Source organism: Octopus bimaculoides, chromosome 4 (assembly GCF_001194135.2).
Source record: "Octopus bimaculoides isolate UCB-OBI-ISO-001 chromosome 4, ASM119413v2, whole genome shotgun sequence".
Taxonomy (NCBI): Eukaryota; Metazoa; Mollusca; class Cephalopoda; order Octopoda; family Octopodidae; genus Octopus; species Octopus bimaculoides.
In genome coordinates this window covers 68,889,680-68,896,130 of record NC_068984.1, presented here as the reverse complement: position 1 = coordinate 68,896,130, position 6,451 = coordinate 68,889,680, and positions in this window count along the sequence as shown.

Sequence of the window (6,451 nt, the reverse complement as noted above, 5' to 3'; positions counted from 1 at the left end):
CTATTTGATACAAAATAAAATTTCTGTGAGAATTTATTTTTCGGGGACTATAATACAGTAATTTCAGGAGTGTATGGGACAGCTTTATTGCTTCATTTTACTTTTGTCAGAGAAGATGGCATGGATCGAATGTGATATGTATAGTGCAATATTACATAATAATCTAAGGCGGTGAGCTGGCAGAATCGTTACCACGCCGGGTGAAATACTTAGTGGTATTTCGTCTGTCTTTATGTTCCGAGTTCAAATTCCGACGTGGTCAACTTTGCCTTTCATCTTTTAAGGGTTGATAAATTAAGTACCAGTTGCGTACCGGCGTCGATCTAATCGACTGGCCTCCTCCCCCAACATTTCGAGCCTTGTGCCTAGAGTAGAAAAGAACCGTTAGCCCGCCGGTCAAAGAGCTTAGCGGCATTTCATAGGTCTTTGATAGTTCTGGGTACAAATTTCTTCGAAGTAGACATTGCTTTTAATACTTTCAGGTCCGATAAAATAAGTACCCGTTGTGCACTGGGGTCGGTATGATTGACTTTCGTCCCCCTCGAATCTGCTGGCCTTGTTTTAAAAGTATATTACATAATCGTCTCTACTTATGATGTGTCAGAACCACGTATTGTTGAAATGATCGTAGTGCAGGAATAAAAGAAATATCACTCTCAGTTTTAGACTTACTATATGCAAGGATAAATGTGTACATATATATACAAATATATATTCAAGTACACAAACACACACACACACACACACACACACACACACACACACACATGGCCATTGGCTTCCATCATGACTTCGGAATCTTCTGCAACACCAGGATTTTCTGCTTGTTTAAGTTGGTAAATGCTACCATAATCCTTGCCTTTAGTTCATCTTTGGTGTTACATGAAGTTTTGTAGGTCTCTCGCTCAACTGTGCCCCACACATAATAATCAAGTGGGTTACAGTCTGTGCCCCACCCCCCATAATAATCAAGGGAGTTACATGTTAGGGTTGATATAGTCGCAGAAATTGTCTGACGGCCATGACTGAGTTCTCTTGCTGGTGTAGCATCGTGCAGAATCCTGTTGCCAGACATAAACTCTTCGAGCAGCCACCTTCTTCACTCAGGGCAATACTACTGCTTCCAGGCAGTTGATGGAGGTGTCTGTGTAGAGTCTGAGACCACGTGTGAAAATGAATGGAGGCATAACGTCGCCATGACTAGTGGTCACTCCAAACACCATGATTTTGACTAGATATTTGATTTTTATCACTCCACTCTCGGTACATGTTTTGCGAACGCGGCACGCCAAAGGTTGTTTTCTGTGTTCACCATCTGTTCGTAGTAGAGTTTCCGGTGCAAATGCCAAGCAGTGTACCGTGTCATTTCCAGATTTCTGGCAGAGTGAATTACTGCCCCTGCTATACTCTGTAGTCGACAAAATAAAAAAGGAACAATGCGCATTCGCGAAATTATAAATATAACATGATGACAATTTACCCATCGCACTCCGTATATATGAGGTAAAGGGTAAAGTTCCTCTTGGGACATGAATGACTACGGGATTGCACCTAGAAAGCTTCCTTCCGAGGCACAAGTCCGGGCAAGATTGTTTCTGGAAGATCAGTAGTCGCCCATGCATATTAGTCTCCCCTCTCTATGCCTCCGGTATTATCCTATGGAAACGCAAAGGCTGATACAAATTGACACTATTCATGTCGCAACTCATTCCTACAACTGAGTGAACTGGAGCAACGTGAAATAAAATGTCTTGCTCAAGGACACAACACGCAGCTCGGTTCGGAATCGAACTCACTACATCATGGCTGTGAGCCCGACGCACGAACCATTGAGGTATGCGTCGTCTTCTAATTATATATATATATATATATATATATATATATATATATATATATAGGATAATAAGAGTGAAAAAACTACAGAAGGCTTGTGTTACATGGTTAAAGTATATATTTAAATTATGTCAGAAAAATGTTAGAAAAATGTTAGAAAAATGTTAGAAAATCTTTTTGGTATATAAACATTGTATTTTGAGAAATAACCGGTTTCGTGTTGTCTTTTCAAATATCTCTACTTCATTGTGTCGTGTTCGTTCCAGTCTGAGAAAGAAGAGTTCTAGATAGGGGGATGTAATTAGGGATTTCTTCCGGTATAGGGGAGATAATCGAAATTGGTTAAGGTCAAACAACTGACAAGTAAATCTGTGGTATAGAGCAGAATATTTGTTGTAGCCCATCTTTTACACCAAGAAAAAATCAATGTACATGATAACACTTCCAATCAGTTAAAATGAGAAGCCATGAGAATCGCTGCCTGTATTATAAAGGTGCCTTATTTTATCGACTTGGGTAGAGGTAATTTACTTGATTCCTCCCTCGAAATTGCTCCAGTTGTGCCAAAATTTGAAATCAATAATTAATATGGTGAACTGGCCGAATTGTTCGCACGCCGAAGTAAACGCTTTGCGTCATTTCGTCTGTTTTTGCGTCCGGTGTTCATTTTCCGCTGAGATCGACTTTGTTTTTCCTCCTTTCGAGTCAATGAAATAAATACCAGTATGTACTGGACACGATGTAATCGATTTCACCCTTCTATTAAAGACTGCTGGCTTTGTACCAAAATTTGAAACCATTATTATTAGCAGTAGTAAGGCGGTGAGCTGGCAGAGTCGTTAGCGTTCTGGACGAAAGGTTTAGTGGTATTTCGCCCGTCGCTATGTTCTGAATTCAAATTCTGCCACAGTCGACTTTGCTTTTCATCCTTTCGGGGTTGTTTAAATAAGTACCAGTTGGACACTGGAGTCAATGTAATCGACTTACTCGCGACCCTGAAATTGCTGGTCTTGTATCAAAATTTAAGATTATTATTATTATTATTATTGTTGTTGTTGTTGTTTTTGTTGTTGTTGTTGTTTTTGTTGTTGTTATTACTATTATTATTGTTGTTGTTGTTATTAGCAGCAGCAGCAGCAGTAGTAGTAGTTGTTGTAGCAGCAGTAGTTTGTTAGGTGTCAACGTGTTTTCTCATATAACTACAACCTGATTTGACACGCTAATGGAATTTTTTATATCTTCCCATCGTTATGAATATACAAAAAGACGAGGTGAGAGAATTTTGACTGTTTTATTTTTTCCCTGTTTGATGGGTGTAGCAAAACTGTTTATAGTAAATTTGATTATTTGGCCTACTGTCTTCTGTATTTCTCTGTTTATTGTTAACATGGTGTCTTGTTTTCTGTGGTGAGAAGTAGAGGAGTCTCCCAGTATAATGGTAGTATGCCCATTGAGCTCCAACACCACCACCACCACCACCACCGCCACACTCCAAGCAAATAACTTTGGCAAAACAAAGATGCTTTGAACGATAAAAGCAAGAGAATCAGATAAAGAAACTAACAATAACATGAGCAGTTATAGCATGAAGATTGTCACTTTAGAACTAATATACAAGCATTTGCGTCTGAACAAACAGCCGGCGACAATAACAACAGTAATAACCATATCAATATTAAGAGTGACAATGTGAAGGGGCGTGGCTTAGTGGTTAGGTGTGTTGCACTTACGATCTCATGATCGTGGTTTCGATTCCCATACCAATTGTACGTCGTATACTTGAGCGTAAGCATTTCATTTCACATTACTCAAGTCTACTTACAGATGGCGAGCTGGCAGAATCGTTAGCACGCCACACTGCGCAAAATGCTTAACGGCATTTCGTCTTATTTTACGTTCTGAGTTCAAATTTTGCTCATGTTCACTTTAGCTTTCAGCATCGATAAGATAAGTACCAGTTGATCACTGGTGTCGATGTTGAGTACAGGGATCGATTTTCCCCTCTCCCTAATTTGCTGTCTTGTGCTGAAATTTGAAATTGATATCAAGAGTGGCAACAACAACAATTAAAGTAACATGAAGACAATAATAAGGATGAATCTTGAACAACAAATTCATATTTTATCGAATTCGTCAGTGACTTCTAGATCTTGTACTTTTCTTTCCAATCGTAAACGTAAAATATTTGCCTACTTACGTCACCAAACACTGAGCTATTTCACTTCAGGAATTCGTAAATGAGAGAAAAGGGAGAGTATTTTGAGAAGGTTCTAACTGATGTGTGTCTGAAAGTCTGCGACGGTGGACACAACCAGACATAGGGATTCATAGACCTCGTTCTAAAGACAGTCAAAGAAGCGAAATAGCTATTATATGCTATTCAGTGACCCACAGGCGCATGTAACAATTAAAAGGACTCCGTAATACGATGGTCAGGGTTAGGAACATGTTCTGTGGGATATACATATAGCAAGTTATTGGCTTTTCTAAATTCTATGGCTAGATATTGATTGTCCCAGTAAACGGCTGGAGAGTTTGGTTGGAGGTTAATTTAGACCCCAAAATATTACCTCATCACATAGACAGTAGTGTAATTTCGGTGTGTACTTCCTTTAGGGTCTACCCCACAATTCGAACAGCAGAAAGTCTAAATGTTACATATCCAGTAGCATAAACACTTTCGTGCTTTATATCCAAATAGAGTAAAGGAAACGAAGTAGCTAATGGAGAGGATGGAAAATGCAACCTCTGATACTAATAGCATTATCAGTACCAGTCACAAACATTGTCGGCGCAAAGTATTATGTGAAGCGACTCTATCTTCGCCAACAGAGAACGACGAAGTGAGCTATAAAGAAAGCGAAGTTGTAGCAGAAAATTTGTCAAAGAATCCAACTTGTAATTCCAAGCCGTCTTATTGCAAAGATGAAAAGGAAATAGGTAACAGGGGTTGAAGGAAATTGTGAACCTTTTCGGAAAAATAAAAATACGAAGAAAAGCGAAAAGAATAAGCTTAGAATAACGACAAACTGAACATAGAAATTTAAACACTGGGTCAATATAATCAGCTAACCACCTCACCACTAAATTTCAATCCTAGTGTCACAATTAGATACAAAGGCGGCAAGTAGAAAGAATAGTCACATAGTCGGTAAAACTACTGCGTGGTATTTGTGTCTACTCTTTACGTTCTGAGTTTAAATCGCACCGAGATCGACTGCGCCATTTAACTTTCGGAGTGGATAAAATAAGTACCAGCTAAGCACTGGGTCGATGTTATCGACTAGCCCTCTCCCGCCAAAATGTCAGGCCTTGTGCCTATGATCGAAAATATTAATAGTATTAATAGTAAAGAAGTTAGTTTGGAGAATCGTTTGTACACCAGACAAAATGCTTAGCGGCATTTCTTCTGCGTTTACGTTCTAAGTTCAAATTCCGCCAAGTTTGGCTTTGCCTTTCATATTCTCGGTGTCGATAACATAAGTAACAGTTTAGTGCAGAGGTCAATATTATCGCCTTAATCTCGATGCAGACTTCTGGGCGTGTGCCAAAAGTATTATAAACATTACCATTCCCACATTACGGGAGAGTATGGGCTTCAGTAAAAGTATTTCATTATTGTTTAAACTTGAAAACGATGTCACTAGTTAGTGTCTTCCAGATTTGCTTTAACTCATCCTGTAAATTTTTCTGCCGATTATTTAGTTACGCAGATGGAACGATAATGACCCCTTATTTATTTGAGCCTCCAAGATTCATAGCAGGAAAGGATTAAGTTCATCTCAAACGGAAAACTTTTGCCAAATGCTTGTGACAGGCTGAATTTTCCAACACAAACACAAGGTTCAGGCGACAGTATTAAACTGAACATGAGTTAAGACTTGCTGGATAAGTAAACAAAATCTTTTTGTTTGCAACATTAGGAAGAAGACATTATGTGTGAAACGTCTGAATGAAATATTGGTTTCAAATTTTGGTACAAGGCTAGCCATTTTGGTGGAGGGGCGAAGTCGATTACATCGACCCCAGGTACTTATTTTATCGATTCTGAAACATGAATTTGAACTCAGAACATAAGGACAGATGAAATACCGCTAAGCATTTTGCACAGCGAGCTAGCGATTTTGCCTGCTCGTCGCCTTCATTTGAACTGAAATATTAATAACGTAAATCAACTCCTACAAATGACATCCCACCGAATTTTTTTTAAAGAAGCAAGAAATATAATGTAGACTTAATTACTTCTCAAAAATATCATGTCATAAATAATTTCGTTGCAAGTTCACATAAGCCGTGTTGATATCGGGTTCAGAAACACCACCAACACCAACAATAGAAACAACAACAACTACAATATAATTAATTTTGCATTAAAAGAGACTCTCCTAAAACTGTGTTAATAATGATTCACCGTGTGATCATCAACCAGCTGCGAAATAGCAATCAATTTTCTTCTTCAAATTAACTTATTGTCTCAAAACAAGAAGACGAAAAACGCTTTAGATACATCATATCTTAATATAATACTGTATGGCTACAATTAGAGTACCTTAGGTTGCAGAGAATCAACACAAATTTCCTTTGGCCATACTGGAAATCGTGGAGGCGCAATGGCCCA